Source organism: Haemaphysalis longicornis, unplaced genomic scaffold (assembly GCF_048455015.1).
Source record: "Haemaphysalis longicornis isolate Haplotype H1 unplaced genomic scaffold, Haemaphysalis longicornis Haplotype H1 scaffold_1, whole genome shotgun sequence".
In the NCBI taxonomy this organism is placed as follows: Eukaryota; Metazoa; Arthropoda; class Arachnida; order Ixodida; family Ixodidae; genus Haemaphysalis; species Haemaphysalis longicornis.
The window spans coordinates 130,363,669-130,385,001 of record NW_027526203.1 but is presented as its reverse complement, the minus strand read 5'-3'; the positions used below and the strand labels follow the sequence as shown (position 1 = coordinate 130,385,001).

Sequence of the window (21,333 nt, the reverse complement as noted above, 5' to 3'; positions counted from 1 at the left end):
CATGTGGAGTCTCTGGATCGTTGACATCTCTATCATGGCGTCCAGCCGTGTTTCTTTTCCGGGGGGCGGGTCGTCTGTTTTTTATACGACGACCCGTCCCGATTTTGATTTCCCAGCAGCTCCCTTCGGGCTACGAGAGTGGTTTTTGGATTGCTCCAAAGGCTGTGTAAAGACTCAAGCATCACCAACAGCTAATTTAGATCTATTGCAGGACGAAGACGACCTCTGTCATTGACTGCCACCCGCTACAGTACTGGGTTGCCCGAGTTCATTCTTTGCTTCCGAGGAATTCAGTGTCGAGGATATCTCGTGTACAACATTTTTTAGAGTGAGATCTTTCCTGTCTTAGCTGCTTGGTTCGCCGTAGCGGCGGCTAGGAGCGCCGGTACTGCAAAAGGTTCCACATCCCGATGCCTCCCGTAACCGTTTGTAGAGGTTGTAAATTCTACTGCGCAGCGAGTGCAACACTGAGGCGGCGCAAAAGAGACTGGAAACGCCATGTTGCGGACGTGTAAAGTCGCAGTGAGCCGTGCGCATCGGGCTAAGCCAAAGCTCATGAGGGAGAGGTATCCCGCACTCCTAAGCATCCACCAACGAATCTTCCATTATTTTTCGTTTATCTCGAGAAAACCCGCCAAGAAAAAGTATACTAAAAACGCTTACTGCGGTCATTCTAGTTTTTTTTTGTGTGTGTGTGAGTGTGGTCACGCGACCGTCTCTCACCGCGCACAACGTGAATGACACGGATGTGAGTCGGCCCCGCAGAAGTGGCATCCAATCCAGCACACTTTAGTACTCAGCCGCCAGGAGCGTACTGTGTTCGATCTCAGACGACTTACGGCGAAATGAGAAAACAAGGAAAGCTGCAAAATTGCGCTTAGGAAAAGAACAAAATCCAGCGATAGAACCTAATTCACTCGTGCAGCGAGGAATAAAAATTTTCAGCAAAAAGTTGAGGGAGCACCGGCACATGCGCTTCCCAATCTCGGGATTTCAGTTTTGTTGTATGTGCGTCATGTGTTGCGCTGTCTCGGGTGTCTTCTCACTTTGTCGTGCCACGTTTTGACCACCCCTTCCTTGTTTCCCGCGGCACATATTATTCGTTGATTTATTGCCCTAAATATGTTGCAGGCGACAGGAGACTGATTCCAAGGCGGAAGGAGCCTTGGAACGGACCTCGAAAGAAATGTAAGCTTTTCATCAACTGGACCGCCTGACAGGTGTGTTCTTTTAGTGCGAGCACTTTGGCGGCCGCTACTGTGGTTGGGCGGCGACGGTGTAAGCGAGCGAACAATGCGAAGAACAAAGACTAAAACAAATGGGGATGGTGTCAGGAAATTATGAGGGGAGGGTGGTTTGCGGAGGCGGCACAATACGCTCCTGCGAAAAAGTGAGGGGGAGGGCAGTATGCCTACCGAGCCGAACCACACCGTTTCGCTGCGCAAATAAAAGTAGTTCAACAAAAATAATTTGCAGGGTGTAACCTAAGGTATACAAAATATATGGTACTTATTTTTTAGCCTTGGATTGATAATGTCACTAAATTATTTGCCAGTTCCTTGGGCTCCTATCGCGCCATTTTGATATATAAGCGTGAATTAGAGGTTAAGAAGTGCTTTTATGGTGTTTTTATAGTGTCTATAAATGACTATTGTGGCTTTCGTGCCTGAATGCCTATAAATGCCCATGAATTCATATTTTCGAGGCTTATTTTCAATATCCGTGCCTATACGAATACTATTTAGCCCGAAATTTCGCTTTCGGGAGCAGTTTGAGATCGTTATTCACGTTCATTGATTCTGGGGTTTAACGCGCCGACGCAACGCAGGCGATGAGGCGCGCCGTAGTGGAGGGCTCCGGATTAATTTTGACCACCTGGGGATCTTTATCGTGCGCCGAAATCTCGTGCACACGGGCGTTTTTGCTTTTCGCCTCCATCAGAAAAGCGGCCGCCGCGGCCGGGAATCGAACCCGCGACCTTGTGCTCAGCAGCGCAACGCCTTAGCCACTGAGCCACCGTGGCGGGTTCGTTATTCACGTTACCGGGCAGCATTGACTGTTGAGGACTCTATAGGGTTCAACCTATAGCCCCCTAGTTCAACCAACTCCCGGAAAACAACCGCTAAACCAGTAGAATGGGACGCTCATTCTCAGTGACAAGAGGCAGAATTTTGAATTAAGAAATTTGGAGATGGTGGTAGTTTGCTATTGTTTCAACAATTTTCACAGTGATCCTTAGACTACGTTCCACGTGCTCTTCAAACAAATTCCTTCAAAATATCGGCAGCCGCATCTCCGTTTCTGGAAGCATACTTAAGTCTAACATTTTCAGTGCAATGATTGGCATCGAACACTCCTTTCTTAGCAGATCACTCCCATTTAAAGAGCCAGCGGCGAAACATTACTGCGCAGCTGCATTTCCTAATGCTGTAAAACGCACTTTTCCATAAAAATGTTTTTCGGAGGCTAAAAAGCTTTAAAAAATGCTCTTCTAGTGTGCGGAAATGTACTTTGGCACTGTTTGGACGTCTTGATGTTCAGTTCGGATAATATCATTGTAAATGGGAAAATGGCTATACTTGTACCTAACAGTCCTCATGTAAGAGCATATTAATTTCTTGATAAAAAGTAGTCTCTCTTGCTTTTATTATTTTTCTGTGTTTCTGTTGCGACGTAAACAAATTGCCTCGGGCATCCGCGGTTCTCTCCGCGCGGCGCAAAGCACGCCTTACTGCGAGCATTTTGAACATGATGCGAGTCGTTTCAATTATTTTTCAGACTTTATCTGCTTATAAATGACTACAGCTATACCACAAACTACGTCAGAAAAACCAGGTGTTGTCGTGCATCAAGCGCAATCTCTTTTCAAAATGCACTCCCACGCCGACACCCGGGACCGTCGCTGCGGCGGAGTGATACACTGCGTGAGCTTTTGCTGTTCTTAACTTGTACCCGAGTATAGCCCTTTTTAAAATCAGTATTCCCGGCTCTCAGGTATTCTTTTTCATGCCCGTTTCACTATATGCGATGGTTGAGCAAGCGACAGTGACCATTGAACATGAATGGGAGCAGTACGCTTGTTGAATTAAAGGCGCTCCAAATAAGTTTGTGAAGGCTATAAGGCCTGGAGCTTTCACCCCTTCCTCGCTCCTTAAAGCGCTGTGGATGCTACTAACTGATCAGCTCGAGCAAAACAACCTAGAGACACTTGTCAGGGCGTTTGCATTCCGAGAAACGCGCAGACATTGACTCCGCTCAGCGGTTCGTTCGGCTTTTTATTTTTAGCAGCCGGCGCGCATGCTCCGCCTACTACTGTCTGCGTGCAATGCTTTTCGCGTCAGCCGTACCAGGGATGGCACGTCAGTTCCAGCAAAGAGGAAACTAGCGTTTAGAGGGCCGACAGAAGAGCTCCAAAAACAGCGCGCTAGCTCTCTACAATAATTGAATATTTCAACCTACGACTAGCGGCCCGCTTGCGTTTCTTGCATGCGGCGCTGCCTTCCCTACTCGTCCCTTCCCAGGACGAGCCCCAAACAAAACAGGACACACCCTATGTAACTCCGAAAAATTTTGCGGGAACAATGAGTCACTTTCAAAGCGTACCACAGTTGTGCGAAGAGAAACAAATAAGACACAGTACCACGCGCAAGCGTGGACCCTCCTTGTGCCACTTATCTCGTAGAGCCCATGTCTGGCTGTGTCCCTATCTCCGTAATCTCCTAGCGGCACCCGTGCATATTTGGCCGGCCACTTGATACCGTCACGCACCCCGGGGGTTAAGTCCTAATTGATGTGCCTAAACCCTAAGAAGTTGTTCCAATAAAGCATCACCCACTCTATTCACAAAATGTTTTAAATATTTTCGCAGCACTACACGTTTTTCCTCTATCACAATATAATGAAGCAATGTCTTTACACATTACCTGTGCACGGACCTCGCATGCCTGCACCCAGAAACCATTCTGTGCACGGACCTCGCATGCCTGCATCCAGAAACCATTATCCTATGCACACGAGGCAATGTATGAGCCCGTTGCCACAAAAATACTATGAACAAAAAATGGCCGCCATCCCGCCCTGAAAACTGGATATCCAGCGTAGCTATTGTAAACCACTAAAAATGCTGATGGGGGAGGAGTAGGAAATTGTTCCTCGCCGTCTCGGCGGGCTTGTGGCTTGCGCTCGGCTTCCCTGGCGGCAATTACTGGGTCCTGCCTAGCCTGACACATGTGCTTGGCGTCTTGGGCACGAACCTCTCTATTTTAGTGACACTAGTCCTGCCTAGCCTTCTAACATAATCTGCAAACAGTATCTTTATCAGGATCTCATGGCGGGGGTGTTCACAGGCGCCTTACCATCCATAATGCGGTTTCAATGCTTGTTTCGCGGTTTTGCGTCGTTTTTAGCAATTACGGAGCTCTGCGCTATATGCCTTATTAGCCTGACGCATGCGCTCGGCGTCTTAGGCGAGAACTTCTGGATACTGTCTGGGTTTCTTATTAACGACACGAAATTTTCCGACCAACTAGAGGCTAACAGCTTCGCTGTAAAAAGTAAAGGCGACAGAGGGCATCTCTGCACCTGTCAAGGCGCCGCTGAGGTTATCTTACACCAGATAATGCTCGCCTCTGTGTACCGCACCCGCGAAGCCCGGAAAGCGACGGGGGGCGGGGAGGTTGCACCAGATAACGGTGACATCGGCGTGACGTTATCGCCGACGAGGAAATATGCCACCACCGTAAAAACATGCAAGTTATGATGCACCGTACAAGCACAAGTGTAAAGCTTCGTTTTAAGCGATTTTCAGGCTCTGTTCGCCGCTATATGAACTCGCAGCGCGAAAGAACAAACGGTAGACAGGGCAGCAATTAAGGAAAGTATGACTATAGACGCCGGCGTTACGCACCACGTTACCTTGATCTTGCGGCATTGCCATAAACTCAGACACGGAGTTGGACTCGAGAATTCCAGGGTGCGCAGTCGCCAGCAGCAGGTCAGGATGAAGTCAGTGCTGCGTGGTCAGATGCGACGTGCACAATAGATGGAGAGAAATAAGGGAACAGGTTAGTAGACACTCAAGTGATCTGTCTGTAAACATGCGGCAGTGGTGACCGTGGCATCGCCTGGTTGGTTCCGGTCGGCGTGTAGCATTCAACGCAAGCTGGGAACATCGCTACTTCAGCCCTGTTAGTGCCGAAGACAGTTGGAAAGTCATCCAACCTCTGGGGTGGCGGTCGCATAATGAGCTTCTCGGAAGACAGGCTCGCTGACTTCGAAAAACTGACGCAAGAGGGCTGACCAGCACCTATGCCACTGTTTCCCCTTCAGGAAACACAGAAGACAGGCTCGCTGACTTCGAAAAAACTGACGCAAGAGGGCTGACCACCACCTATGCCACTGTTTCCCCTTCAGGAAACAGATTTTGGTCGCGTGTCACGTTCCCCGCAGATGGCGACTTGAGAGACGCGTCATTAAATGTAAGCGCCACCAACCGACGTGCAGAAAACGCGAGACACATGGCACCACACTAACTTCATAAACACTGTGTACAGAGAGAGAGAGAGAAACAACCTTTATTAGAGCCTGCTGTGAAGACGCGGCTAGTACGTCGCAATAGCTGAGCCCCTACCAGGCCTGCTCACACAACCTCCGTGGAGGCGGCGCCTGCAGGCCGTTGGCGTTCGAGGCCAGCCATTGCCAGCTGGACAGCCTGGAGTTGGTCTTCGTAGTTTCCATTCTTCATGGCTTCCATGAATCTTGGCGGAATTGTAGTGTTTCTGGCTTCCTGCGGGTGATTTTCACAATCCCATAGGATATGGGCCATGGTGGCTCTCTCTCTGTTGCATAGTGTACACATATCACTAACATACACCTCTGGGCAGATGTGTTTGGCTACCACTGGAGTCATTAATGAACAAGTCTGTAATTGTCTATAAATCACTGCTTCTTGTCTAGTTAGGTTAGGGTGTGGTGGTGGGAAAGTTCGGCGATTGATGCGGTACCACTCGAGAATGTCTCTATATGCAGTGAGTGGCTCCGTTTCTTCGGGCACTTGCGTCGCAAATCGGGGGCTTGGATAAGGTCCCTGAAAGAACTAAGGTAGCGCCAACTGCTCCCTCCTTCTCCGCTGCCCTCCTCTTTTTTCTCTCCCCTCACCCGCGGCACCGCCGTCCCTTTAACTCCGCGGCGGGGCCGCCATATTTGTTGGCCACTTGAGAGCAGACGCCCTCGCTACGCTTCAGGGCGCTCGCTGCAGTTTGCTCTTGTTTTCGCGCCGAAATCGCTCTTTGGTAGCATTTATAGGATTTCTAGAGTCCCGTTTTACCAACAGGCACTGAGTGATAGTGTTTTGTTTTATATTTTTGTCTACAAGGGGATATTTGCGGGGCGGATGCCGCTGGCGCATACGCACAGCGCGGTTTTTGTTTACGTGTGCGGCATTCTGTAACACCTCAGGATAGCTCGTGAATGCGAAAGGATCGAGCGTGGACATTTCAAACTGCTCTGTTACGGTAGTTCCGTTCTTGCATTCGCGTGACTGTGGTCGTGCAATCACTGCACAGAGGTCTTGCGCACGGTTCGCGGCAGTATACAGTGCGCTTCATTCGCAAATGCCGTAGTTCGAGCGCTGCGCTGGCGTCCTTGCACACGCCTTTCTTGCGATAATTGTGTATCCTCAGCGGCGTTCACTCTGCGCCCGCTTTTACTAAAGACCTAAAGCCTACCTTAATTCCGCGCAGTTTAGAGTGCTTTGCCGTTTTTGTAGAAATGTTTCCTTCACCTTCATGTCGTTATAGGCTGCTGTGAGTAGACTAAAAACATACACATGCTGTTGTGCGTGTGTGCACGTACAGCGACGTGAAAAGCCCCTGCTTCCCCGACTTCGCAGCCGGATACACTAAACTACACTCGCGGCCGTACGTTCATGTGCGAACCTAGTGAAAAACGCAGACTTGTAATTCTGGGAATACGCGCCAGAGAAGACCAATGTCACGATGATTATCAAGAGAAAACAATAAATCACACAAATGAATTGGTGCCAGCAAATAGATATTTTATTGGAACAAACGTCCGTAATGACGTCGTGCAGGTGGCTTGTGCTGCTGACGTGGCTTCCCGTGAGAAAAAATGTTGGGAGTGGCATTTGGGTTTAGTTTTTTTAACGCCAAGCTTCAATATCCGTTGCTCAAATTGATCCGTGAAATAATCCTATTGAGAAGGGAAAAAAAATGTCGCCACCGAGTTTGAGATGCGCCACAAACACTCCGCAAATATAGGCAATAATGCATTGCAGAAGGGAGTTAGTGACTGTTCTACCGTAGCATGGTCAAATTCGTGTTCGCGCATCTGCTCAGTGCCGCGTCCGCTCAACTCGCTACACTAAACCCGTTTAGCAAGCGCTTTGCTGGACAAAAATACGTCTGCTGAAAATAATATAGTCGCCCAGTGTGTTTTAGTTCAAATCGCAATGACTGGATACGCTGCGCCATTGACTACTAAGATGAAGTAAGCGCGCACACTGCAAATGTACGGCATCACGTGTAATGCAAACGTAAGTCGTAATTAACGTTCCTCTGTGCATACACGGAAGAAAGGGCGTACAGCCGTTACGGTGCGAATATGCATTTGAAGTGCTCATTCAAACGTGCGCGAATTTAATAAAGCGATAACAGAAATTGCGCATCAAACGTACGTCAACGGCGCGGTCACTATATTAGCTGACCTTAAATTGTTTTACCTAGCCGCAATTTTTTTTTTCTCGCAACAGCCTCAATTTGCGCCGCACCGACCAAGCCCATATTACGCAGCAAATCACTCCGATGTCATAACAACGGGATTATAATACCACCCGGGTAGCTAACATACAAAACATGACTTCACGCCAAAAAGAGCGTACACGCACTCGGAACGCACACGATACATGGTCAGACGCAAGCTGCCGTCGGCCAAAACAAGCATGAATTCAGGTGAACAATTCTCGCGTCACGAAACCCTTACGACAACTGACTGAACATGCTACGCCGCTGATATTGATGCTGGAAGTTAAGCGCGCACATGACAAATACACGGCCTCTTATCCAAACCAAAGCTTACGACGGGACGAACTCGGCGCTGCGCGCAATGCCTACTCAGAACAAAGCGTGGACGACGGTCGCGAAGGGAATACGCATTTCTTCGTAAGTGACCGCTCAAGCTCGCGCAGAATTTAACAGAGCAAGAACAAGCATTCAGAAACTTACCTCGCAAAAGAGTCATGGTAGCGTCGGCCTGAAGTATGCCCGTTCAAATCTATGCAACCAAACTTTTCTCCTTTCTGCGTCGCGTTTCCCGGACGGAATAACGAAGTCTTGTGCCCTGCCTGACGATATTCGCGCTGCCTAAGGCACAACACATCGACACCGAGAAGCAACCTAAAACGACACCGGTGCGACATTTTTTCGAAGCGAGCAGCTAATTCTTACTTTGCTATTAGCTGGCGCCTACGATAAAGCCGGTACTGAAGCACGGTGGCGACGGTGGCTCGGAAGCCAGCAATGGCGTCGCAGCGGCGGCGTTGCGCAATGTCCCAGCCGGCGAGGCATCGGCGAGGCGACCCGGCGGCGGAGCAAAAAAAACAAAACCACGTGACTTTTCCCTTGGCCAATGGCGCGCGGCGTTCGCCGGCGAAAAAGAAAATGGCAAAAAACGAAGTAAGAGAGGAGCGCGGGCGAGGGCGAAAGGCGGCGAGATCTAAAGATGGCGCTACCTTAGTAATTTTAGGGACCTTATGCTTGGACTCTCAGGAGCGCTGCGGCTGGTGAGCGCGTGCGCTGCCCGGTCCGCCTCCTCATTGCGGTTGCCGTGTCCATCGCGTGAGCGTGTGCCGGAAACCATCTTAAAGTCACTGGTGTCGTTCTGGGGGGTAGGGCCCCGCACACCCTCACAACACTGGGGGAGACACAGTTTGTAGCGTAATGCATGATCGCCGTCTTCGAGTCACTAAGCACAGTGGTGCATCTTGGATTGGTGATTGCAAGTGCAATGGCCATTTCTTCGGCGTGGTGTGCGCTTCTGGCTTTCATGCTGCTCGCAGTGTATATGTCACCAGAGACGGCGGCTATTACAACTGCGACGTACGCGTTTGGTCGGTCCGGGTATTGGGCTACATCGACGTAGAAAGCGCCCTTATCCGTGGCGTGCGTTGCTGTGAGTGTCTTTGCTCTTGCGAGCCTCCTTTCCTGGTTGTGTTCTGGGTTCATGTGCCGGGGAACTGGAGGCACGTGGAGGCTGTGCAGCAGATCTTGTGGGAGCGATGTTGGGACCTTGTTGTCCTGCATCTCCTGTCTTCGGAGGCCGAGTCGTCGTAGGATGTAGCATCTCGTTCTTGTTTGTGACAATCTTTCAAGCTGCGCCGTACGTTGGGCCTCAGCTATTTCGTCCAGCGTGTTGTGGACGCCAAGTTCGAAAAGACTGTCCGTATTGGTGTGCACGTATAGTCCAAGTGCTGCCTTGTATGTCCTGCGGATGATGGCATCAATCTTCTGTCGTTCGGCTGCTTTCCAATTATGGAATGCCGCGACGTAGGCAATGTGGCTTATCGCGAAAGATTGTACAAGTCGGAGGAGGCTCGTCTCTTTCATGCCTGCGTGGCGGTTGGAAACTCTACGGATGAGTCGGGTAGCTGCAGAAACCTTAGCGTCCAGCTTGCTGATGGTGAGACCATTTTGCCTGAGCGCGTCTAGGTGGAGGCCAAGGACACGCAGGGTTTTGACGTGCGGGATTGTAGTTCCGTCCTTCGTCCGAAGGGTGATGCTTGGGGTGGTAGAGGTACTTGTGCGTCTTCCACGAGGTGGTAGGATGAGCAGCTCCGACTTTGTAGGAGAGCAGATTAGTCCTGTTCCCTGCAGTTGGTCCTCTATTACCTCGATCGCTTGCTGTAACGTGGTCTCAATGTGGCCGTCGCTGCCTCCCGTCATCCACAGGGTAATGTCGTCAGCGTAGATGGTGTGCTTGACGTCCGGAAGGTTGGCGAGCTTGTTGGCCACATCGAACATTACCAAGTTGAATAGCATGGGAGATATCACCGACCCCTGTGGCGTCCCAGTGCTGCCCAGTGATTTTGTGGGGAGTTGTATGTCCCCAACATTGATCGTTGTCGATCGGTCGGTTAGGAAGTCTTTGATGTATGTAAACGTTCTCTGTCCCATATTGAGGCGGGATACTTACTTGAGAATGGCCGAGTGATGGATTCGGTCGAATGCACTCTGTAGATCTAGGCCCAGAACCGCTCTATTGTCAAGGGAGTGAGTTGTCTGGTCTATTACTTCATGTTTGAGTAGCAGCATGGCGTCTTGGGTGCTTAGCTTTGCTCGGAAGCCAAGGATCGTGTTCGGATATAGCTCCTCGCTTTCCAGGTATGATTGCCACCGGTTGAGCAGTACATGCTCAAGGATTTTGCCTACGCAACACTGTGTACAAAATTCTTCGGGGCAGTGAAGTCTGCTTACGTTCTTCGAAGGCGAACTCCTGGCGCTGCTTAGCAACGACTCCTGTACTGCTTGATCGTGTTTGCCGTTCTTTCTTCGCTTTCGTCTTTTCGCCTTGTGCCTCGAGTTACTTCAACAGGCTTCTTTACTGTTGTTCCATGCTTGTGTCCTTCTTCTGTTTCGTTTGACAGTGTTTTGGCGTGAATACACTTGAACAGGCAGACCGGTGGCATATGGCACTGCTTCGCAGGAGTCAAAATTTTGCTTAGCACCTGTTCTACTCATGTGCCACCACGTTCTCTTGCATCGCGGCACGAACTGTTTTAACTCTTGTTCCACCGCTGGTAACGTGCGGTGACAGCTCGATGGCGGTGAGAAGCGGCACTTGCCTCCTTCCCTGGTAACCTTGCAGGTTCAAATACCATAGAAACTTACATTCTTTTTTATTCGATTTTTCAAGCGGCGGCTATTTTTTGTGCCAGACAACAACGGTTTCTCGCACAATGTGGCAATGAGCTTCAAGCAGGCGTAGCACTGGCAGCGCTGCAAAAACTTTATGGGCCCATTTCAATGCAACTTCAATGAAGCCAATGGAGAAATCAGGTTACATTTTTATTTTAAACCGACTTCCATGCAGCCTTCTGTGCGGAACGAAGCTTTTAAAGCGAAGCTTTCTGTGCCTCACCGATGGCGACCATCAAGTCACCAGAACGCACTGCAAGAAAGCCAACTTTACACAGTGGGTTTCACAGAACGACGACGATGATGATAAGAGAAGACACATCAAGCGCCTCAAGTAAAAAAACGCTTCCCATGATCGTAATCGAACCTGGGTTCTTCGTCTTTAAAGGAGCCATGAAGACAAAGCACAAGTTTGGTTCATTCGAAAGACGGCCTCGTTAGAATCATACTGACCTCAGCTTTAGCGTAAACTTCGGTCAAACAAGCTATATAATTAGGAAAAAAGGGAATGACCATGCGACCCACTCGCTCACTTCCCGCAGCAGAGCCTATGATGTCATACCAGCCTGCTCTGCGGTTCGCGGAGGCCGGCAAAAGCAAACGCGAATTAGGCTGAGCTTATAATCTTGCAGGACGAGCTATTTGTGTTTACATTTAGGGCATGTTCTTTTTAAAGCAATAAGAATGGTGGGACAAACAGTGGAAGTTACGAAAGCACAGTAAACATAGAAGTACTGATACCTACTGCTGTTGGTACTGCGCCCACTATGCTTGGTTTAGCTGCACAGCACTGCGGGGCTTTAGGGTTGTCTCAGACTACGCTGGCCGATTGACGCAAGCAACGGTGTCTTGCATGACAATATTTGTCGTGACAATATTTTGAAAATGAAGCTGATAAGGTAGGCGACTAAAATGGAAAGTGCACATTGAATGGAGAATTAGGACGACTGACTGCATATTTAAAGTTCGCCAACAAGCAGTTGCTAACAATGCTGTAAATATACCAATAAGGAGAAGTGTGTGTGTCCAGATATGAAAAACGCAAGCCCTTTCGTCCATACATTGGCCCTGCACCCAGGCAACAAAACTTTCACGCATTCATATATAGCGCATAACAGCTTCCTCTGATACAAAGAACAACCAACCACCGCGTTGACACAGCAACAGCAGGTCAAGATGCCTACTCGTTGGACGTAAGGGCTATGCCACTAGGAAACTGGTCTAATGTTGCTTCGATGAGGGATTCTTTCACGGGTTTTCGCGATGAGGGTTTCTTTCGCGCGTTCTCGTGTTCTAGCTTGCTAGACGGCCATTAGGTGCTCAAAGGGCACCATTCACGAGAATTTTATATGAATAAAATTCCTTCAAGACGATAAAACTGACCGTTGGTGTTCTTGCAATTTCAACAGCCTAATGTACCTAGCAGCGGTTATTGAAGGTGTTGGTTGAACCACGTCTACAACAGGACCAGCGGGTGCGATCTTTGCTAGAGAGTCTGCGGGCTCGTTGAATGTGAGGCCCGCATGTCCACGAACCCAAAGAAGGTGAATTTCAGAGAGATGAGGTGGCAGGAGTGATCGAAACGTCCGCAGAAGGGGAGGGTTTTGTATTGAAAGAAGGGCTAAACACACAGAAGAAAAAATCTGAAATTATGATGGGAGACAGTATTGATGTATCCAGTTTTCGTAGAAGCAAGACAATTGCCAGGAATTCAGCTTATAATATATGGGGCTAAAATCAACCAGACGAACCGAAAAGGACCAGCTAAGGGAAGGGGAAATCATACTTGCACCGCATTTTTCTTCTTGTTCAGAGGCATTTGTATATCATCGCCTCCCGCCTGCGCGCACCTTATTTTTATTTACAACAAGGGGCACAACGTCACAATGTGGTATGTCGTCATGAAGTCATGTTTATGTCAATACAACCACATCAGAGTGGTAACACAACAAAATGCTTTCAAGTTCAGTGTTTTGTTTTAACAATGCTTCTTGCTTTGATGTTAACGAGGCAAAAATTCTGCGGAGAAATGTTGTTCGTTTGTCATGCATGCCCAGAAGGACATGGTTTGGAATAAATGTTCATGCGTGCGTTTTGGGCGTCGTCCCAAACAAGAACATCATCATCAATGCTAAGATTAGCGGTGACAAGATAAACTTTTTTTCCCGTTGCCCTTCTCTCATTTGGCGCTTTCGCGCAGCAGTTTTCCCATTCGGGGGGTTTGCCCCGATAAATCATTTTCGATGAATATTTTAGCTCCTCTGGGCTTTTTCGCAGTTTGTGTTTCCACTTTTTTGCTCTCATCCTGCAGGTACAGAATAACTGAGCGATTCAGTCCATTGCGTTCTAATCTGTGTATTTACCTGCAAAGGATCATTTGATTTATAACTTCTTAATGAACAAACCATCGATTACTTGTGTTTCAGATCAGCTTCTGTTTCATTCTGAGCTTCGGGTAACCCGAATACCACAATATTTGAACGGCGACTACGGTCTTCTAGGCCAGGAAGCTTCTCCAAATTAGTGACGACTGATTATTGCAATAAACCTAGGGTGTTACGTATGGCCCCATTGTTACTGGTGTAGGCTGCCGACGAGGCAGGACGGCCGAGGCCACGTTTATCTGGGTTGCGACGGCTGTGCCATGGCGAGGACTATGAGCGTGGAACAGGGTGCCGCTCCAGGGCGGGTTCCAAGCGTGTTCTCTTCACGAGCCGGCTGATACTGCTGATGATGATTGCGCTGATGAAGACGATGCCGATGGGGTCGCTACAGGGCTCCTCTCCTTGCGCGCAGTAATTAAAAGGAAACCAAAGCACCCGTTTTACTTCACGCCGGAAAACAGTGCGACAGTTTATTATGGTATAAAAGTAGTGAACGGAAGGGCATACTGCGGCATGTAGATGCGAGGAGGGGCTAGGCTGATCGCAAACAATATTATCTACAGTTATATAGTTTGTCCGTAGTCAGGAAGGATCTGTGGGTGGTTAGTCGGTGGTCAAATGGCCGGGGTTGATAAACGGCATGGTTACAGTGTACTAGAAGTAGCACGGTCCTGGTCATCGGCGGGGCAGCGTCCGGAGTGCTGTTGGGCATCCTCTGGTGGTCGAAGCTGGGAGTGAGGCCGCGGACGCGTTGCAGGATGTGGGGCGACGCCTGCAATGGATGGTGAAGCGAACAGCAGGCACAACTCCAGGGGCAGCAACGAGATGAAGGGTGGTGCAGCGCAATGACAGCCGAACTGCAGGCTTGAATGGGCTCTGTTGTAAGTTTTGTGGTTCGTTGCTGTCTCGGCAGCTTGCCCACCCGCGGAGAGAGCTGAAATCGGAGAGATGGCCAACAAGAGCTCTGATAGAATTGTAAATGCGGTCTATATTCTTTGTGTGTGAGATGTTAGTTGTTTTTTTAGTGAGTTCTGCCGATTTTGTTGTAGTCCGCCATCTGAGCTCCTTTGAGGGCGCCTACCGAACACCGCCTTGGAACGGGGTGTCTGTCTAGATCTGGTCACATGATTCTGATGCGTGCCTTGATGGCCTGAGAACACGTGATGTGTTTTTCTGCGACGGCTCTTGATAGGCCTGACGTCTATAAGTAGACCGTCAGAGTTAGGGGCTTCCAAAAACGCACGAAAGCGTGGCTGATGAGATTTGTATGTGAGATGTGTGCCTCGCAATCCTTTCGTCAGTTTAGCCATCGGAAACATGGCGCGACGATTGTGCAGGGCGGATTTTTCTGCTTCGGTGATACGTTGAGCTCCCGAAGTCTCCGAGAAGCCTGTGGCTTCTGGAAGCTGTTGAATCCAACTTCGGGAAGAGGGTTCTAGTATGTGGGGAGTGGAGTCGTCTTGAAGATCCCTCCCACCCGTGCCGTGCGGCAAAGGCGAGTTAGTTTCCCAGCTGCGAATGGCAAAGCAGTCGAAACTTGTGTGGGTCTGTGCAGCCGAGGCGACATGCTGTGGTGCTGCGTCAGCATGTTGCGTCGAGTGCACGAAGTGTAATGTCGTCTCTGTCACGCAGTATGTCGTAGCGGGGGTTTGCGTTTCCTGCGAGACGGTGCTGGACTTTCCGGTGAATCTACAGGTGCCGTTGGAAGACGTGGTGCTGACGAGCATGGCGTCGGCGCAGTCGTGACAGAGATGGGTGTGGCAGCAGAACCGCCGCTGTAATGTTGAAAGATGCTGTCAGACGCCAAAGTTCTTCAGAACAGCCTTCATCAAGTCGTTGTACAATTGTGGGCCAGATGGTGGTAGCCGTAGCTGTGAGAGGAGCCGGTCAGGTAGCCGCGTCGCTGCGAGCTTGTAAAAGTCGCTGATGCAGAAGTGGCTGTCCAGCTGAATAAACCAATGTTGCAGCGAGGTGTATAGAATACTGGAAGACCGTAGAAGCCTGGGAGCTCTGAATGTCAGCTGAGTATCACGGCCCCGTCTCCTTGTGAGGGTTCCGTACAGGGGCCGAGTTCGGCAACGAAGGACGACTAATGCTGGTAATGGCAGTAGGTTCTGTTGACATTGTTTTCTGCCGGGTTTCTATACTGTAGTGGTTGAGGAGAATGTTTTAGGCCAACATACGCACTGCGGCCAGGGGCTGGCAGCTGTATTTGGGCAACGAGGTTATCACGTAGCTTCTGCAGCGTAGCATGGTATCTGATTTCCGGAAACCGGATGTTGTTTACATAAAAATCACTCCCCGGGATGACTAACCATGCAGAGTGGTTTGCGATGGAGCCAAACTGAATCAGCCAGGGCAGATCTGGAAGGCTCGTGATGTTCTCCGCGTGCCGTCGTCCGCGTTGTGGCAGGGGAAACACCGGTGAGTTGCCATGACGAAGGTCATCACGTCCGGGTTACAAATTATAGGTGGCCGACGAGGTAGTGTGGCCGCGCCCACGTTTATTTGGGTTGTGACGGCTGTGCCATGGCGAGGGTGAGCAGCGTGGAACAGGGTGCAGCTTCAGGCCAGGTGCCAAGCGTGTTCTCAGCACGAGCCGTCTAATACTGCGGATGATGATGGCGCTGATGAAGACGATGACGTTTGTGTCGCTAGACTGGTTTGGGAGTTCATGCACTGCAGTGACTTGTCCAGCTCGTCTGCTCTGACACTGAGGGCCTTAATTGCTACATTATATTCAGCCAGCGGTGCTTTCAACTCAGCAGGGCTATTCAGGACTTCCTCAATCGGGGGGCCAGGGTTTGTTTCGACGTATCCCAAAAGCAATAGCTCACAAGCGAGAAGAAAGTCGTACACAATACCTATACATACATGTCCGTGGGCACGGCAGTATAACAAGAAATCTATTGCTGGTTTTACAGAAGTACAACCGACGTGTAAAAAAGGGGATAGGCTTGGTCAACATGGTTGAACACCTTTTTGCCATGCTTACTGAAGCGAAAGCACCGGAAACTAGGCTTTATAGCTCCCGTCGTTGGTGACGTCACCAACCAAAGTGACTCCATGACTTGAAATGGTTGATAGTTGTCTAGTCAGGAAAGATGGGGGCTTGTTCTGCGCATGCAGGAAGATAGCGGACGATAATCGAAAGCAGAATTCCCGATGGCAGAGCCGGATTAAGAAATATCAGGGCGCGAAGCTAACTGTGTCTTTGGGATCCTAATAATGATGATGATGATAATGAAAGAAGAGGGGGAAGCAAAAGAATGTCCGTGCCACCCGCTGACTGCTAGCCGGCCCTATTCCCCCTCCTTGACTGCCCTGTTGCAGACCTTGTAAAGACTAAATAAATTTGTTACGCCCGTAGCTAACTGCATATTGCATCTTTCTGCATTTAAAACTGCATCTTTCAGCTTTCAAGCTCGCAAATTAGGATATTGGTTCACCAAGAAAAATATCTTCAAGCAGGCACCATTCGATCGGCATGATGCTAAAAAAATGAACTTTTTTTCTCCAAGAGTAAAGTGCAAGTAGTTTTTAATAAATGCACTCTTGAAAACGAGCGCCAAATGTCGCAGTTTGGCATAGGAGTTGTTATGTCGAAAGCGAGAGCAGTGAAAAAGTTCGGAAAGATACATGAAATATATTTTTACGCCAACATTTTGAGTAGACCACTCACGCTTCTCTTAGCGACTGCAACTTTCTAGGTAGTCAAGCAACTTAACAGGCTTAACGGAAAAAGTCGAGTCTAGAACTTCCTTTCATATTCCTATTAATCTACTAGCTTGATTGACCAGGTCGCCATCGAATGAACTTTCGTTGAGAAGCGCTACAGACTGAAATGTCTTGCAAAGACTGATGTTCGCTCATTGCGGAGATTTCCGAGCCCGTAACGTGGCTGCTAAGTTGCTAATAATGGGTACTAGACACTTCGTCGAACTTCGTTTCGTCGAACGGCATTTGATCGAACGTGTTCATTTCATCGAGGACACTCCATCGAACGCCACTTCGGCGAAGTGACGTTGCCTGTTTCATCGAACGCTGTTTGGAAGCTTCTGGAACGATTGGTATTGCTGGTAGAAAATTTCGAGTCCTTTTGGTCACCCAGAGATGCATTATGCATGAAGCACCAAATACTTTATAATTTTAGGCTCGCATAGAAAAACTGTGCCTTTTTCGAGCCCAAGCCTTCGTCATTGCCGCTTTCCGTGGCAGTAATAAAGCAATGAACATGCTCCGGGTGATGTTGCATTTTGGGCTTAGTTTGCAATAGTTCCATTACCATTTTTTCAGTTTTGTGCAACCCTGTTTTACGAAGCATTTATTAGTTCAAATTGCTGGAGGGCACACGTTTTTCGGAAGCACTGAAGATTCCTCCACCGCCTGGCAGAAATCTAAAAGAAGTTAATTTTCCAAGGAAGAAATCGGTTTTATAAGTAGTACATTATATAAAAGCGTGCAAGAATGCAGTCACTGTTTTATTTCATAAGCACTGACGATCAAAATTCTTCTACTGCAAGGTTTTGTTTGCTCTTAGAGATACGTGCCTTGTTACTCCTGCTGCCGGCGGCTAAGAAACCCATATTGTCTCCATGCACAATAACTGCCCAACCACACCGTGCACGACATAGTTCGGTGAAATGTCCTTGATCGAAACGGCGTTCGATGAAACGGCTCCTATGAAGTGGTGTTCCATGTAACGGCGTTCGATGAATTCTCTAAAACCAATCAATAATTACATTAAAGGTTCTTAACCGAAGCCTCCAGCTGCCATATGTCCTGTTGTCTTTCCGTGCCACTACGAGCTTCGTTGAAGTGAGTTGAGCGCACTTACACTCACTGATGGCTCTTTACTAGGCTAGACTTTGCCCTTACCTCAAAAACACTGAAATGGGGTCGCAGGGAGCTCGCGAACACCCGTCTGCGAGTGCACAGCCGTTGACCGGTCTAAAGCAGGTTGGTGGAACGCAAGAGTCGCCTTGTTGAACCGTTTCAAAATCTCATTCAACAATGTTGGTATGAATGCCGTTTCCAGCTTTATAGGATACCGGGGGCATCAACGTAGTGTCCGAAGTCTCTGACTCCTCATGCACCATTGTACTTTGGCAAGTCTCGATGCGTCTGCAACAATTTGTTTCAAAGAATGTGCACTCTCAGCCAAAGTGTTCGAGGCTATTCGACAGGTGCCCAACCCGGAACAGCGCCGCGCTGTGCGCATTTCCGACCCTCTGTTTTACCTTCGGGCAGGAAGCTTCTTTTATGAGCTCGGCTCCTTCGTGGACGCGCGCACGTGCGGACGATGGGAGCCTTCCGAAAGACACCAACACGTGGTGGCACTACGCAAGCTTAACAAAAGACCACGGGCGTTGGTTCCCTTCTCTTGAAGATTCATGATCACCACTACTGGCTCCTCGTGGAACTACTCGCACTCAAATGTATTACAACAATTCTTGGGCGACGATCCCTTGGTTACCCCTTCGAGGACACCTGGTCGCGATTGAGCTGCCTCGCTCATGCAGACACACAGAAAAACACACAAAAAAAACAGAATGAACTCTTTTGGCTACGCTGCGCACACTTCACAACGAAATCCGGCTGCTCCACCGAACCATAAAGAAAACAAAAGTGAACTGCATGTGAGCCTTTGTAATAAGCGTGCTGTCGCTAAATTAAAAGGGCCTATTTATATTATTGTTCGATTAAAACAATCACAACATACACCCAATTGTATGATGATTATTGGTATTTAAAGGCGCAAGGCCAACGAGGGCAAACAGTGCCAGAGAAGAAGTTATTAAATGAAGAGAAGTGATTACCACAAAAAGGTAGGTATAAAAACGAGTAAATCGAACATAGTAAAATCAATTAAAGATAATGGTGATGGCTGGTGTATAGGGCCAGATTTGATTATGCGTGATAGGAAATGAGGGTTAAAAACTTAACGTCTGACAAATACTCAAACGACTTGAAATTTCAGCTTGAACAAAAAACGATAGGACTTAGGAAGGAAACACGGACACAGTGCTGACTATCAACTGAGTTTATTGACAAAAAGCGGGAACATATATACATGAAACATTGCACAACATTGGCACAGCGCGACACTCTTTTTTCCGAGATTAGTTAATGGGATAATCGCTAAGCAGTTCCAGTTCTTTCTTCGTCAGCGCCACGGAAGCTGTGCTGACGCACTTGTTACCTTTCTTGCTGATGGCTACTGCTTCGACGACTTCACGTGCGAGGCGATTGCGTTTCTTTCGAAGCACGTTGATCTCGTCGATGTGCGCCGTGCATTTGGGGCAGGTGCGGCAATGGGATGATAAGTGGCCGGATGACGTTGTCTTGAGTGAGGCGGCATGTTCACGTGCCCTGTCATTAATGCACCTTCCGGTTTGTCCCACGTAGACTTTTTTGCATGATAATGGGATGCTGTACACGACTTCCTTCTGGCATTCGGCGTATTTTGTTCGATGGTTGGTGGTGCACGTTTCCCCTCTTGCTTCGTTGTTTACGCGTCGGCACATTTGATACGCCTTGTTGGGGGCACTGCAGACAACAAACACACCTTGCCTGGCTGCAATTTTTTTGAGGTTGTGAGCGAAGCCATGTACATAGGGAACTACCGCGGTATTCCCTCTCGTGCGCTGCACGTTCTGTCTCCTCTTATTTCTTCCCTTCACACGCTGTAGTAGGCTTTCGCTCACAGCCGCCAAGAGGCTTTCCGCGTAGCCGGCGTTACGCAGCCTTGTTACCTGCCGGTTGAAGCTCGATTTCATCTGATGCGCGCAGGACTTCTCAATGGCGGAGCACAAAGCCATGGTTACAATCGCTGGCTTCACGTTCTTGGAGTGTGCCGAGTCGTGGGGTAAGAAGCCCTTACTGCTCCGTGTCTCGTACCGCCAGCAGATATGCCCCTTGCCGAACTGCAAGGCTGAGGTCCAAAAACCTCAGGTGGCCATTCTCCGGTAGTTCATGTGTGAAGGATAGTCCCTGGGCGCTGTCCTCAAAACTCCCCATAATTTCACCCTTCAGGCGTTCGTCACTATCCAGGTCATTCGCGCACAAAACCAAATAGTCATCCACATAACGAAAAATGGCCACAATCGGCTTTCCTTCCAGGCTTCCCTGAATGCCTCGGTCCACCTCCGCCAGATATAGGTTGGACAGGTAGGGGGCGACGCGAGATCCTATGCATATCCCCGCTCGTTGCACATAGTTACGGCCTTGATGTGACACTGCGGTAGATCGCAAGTACGTGTTGAGCAGCTCTAAAAAGGCGTCACAGGACATTCCAACTCCATTTTGGAAGGAAATCAGGCCTTGTTTCTCAATCGTTGCTCGCAGTACAGACATCAGTTTGGCGTGGGGTATAGAGTAATAGAGATCCTGGACGTCCACCGAAAAGCCCGAAACAGCCCGCCCCTGGTCTCCTTCTAGGTACGACAACACGACTCTCGAGTTTGCGATCATGTAGGGGTCTCTCACCTCAATTCGTGCAAGGTGCTTGGCCAGAAAGTTCGACACTTGTGCCTGCCAGGTGCCAGACTCCGATACTATGGCGCGGAACGGAATTCCGGGCTTGTGGTCTTTCGCCGCATAGAAGACTTGGAGGCATCCGTTCTTCGTTCCTTTTACCTTGCCGAAGAGGCTGTCGAGGTTTTCCTTTGCCAGCAACGATACGATGTCCTGTTTGGATTCCTTGAGCTTCACAGGGTCAATGGGTACGAAGTTCTTCCCCATAGCTTCATCGACCCTTTTGTCGTAGGACTCTGCATCCAGTACAACGAATCCTCCCTGCTTGTCAGAAACGCATAGTTTCAGGTTCTTCTCTCTTAACTCCCGCACACTAACACCGAAGCCCTGCTTCTTTGTTGCCTCGTCTCTGTGTCGGGTAAGGTAGTCCACCCCCTCGCTTATGATACGCGCCTTCTGGTCTTCCGGGGCTTTTTCCGCGACGAGTTGGACCAGGGCGACCTTGTCAGCATTGTCGAGTGCCGGTTCCATAGCAAACTTTGGTC

General features: G+C 49.2%; 1 protein-coding gene across 7 annotated transcripts in view; it reads left to right on the top strand.

The window, feature by feature from the left end:
- Positions 1 to 21,333, top strand: part of LOC144180012 (innexin shaking-B-like) — a 77,913-nt gene that overhangs the window by 43,342 nt on the left and 13,238 nt on the right. For 5 of the 7 annotated variants that reach the window (XM_077708447.1, XM_077708422.1, XM_077708434.1 and 2 more), the window contains one exon: positions 1,132 to 1,188. The gene's annotated coding sequence lies outside the window, so the exon portion shown is untranslated. Of the gene's footprint in view, positions 1 to 1,131; positions 1,221 to 21,333 lie in introns of all 7 variants that reach the window. The other 2 variants (XM_077708453.1, XM_077708444.1) reach the window with 1 other exon arrangement.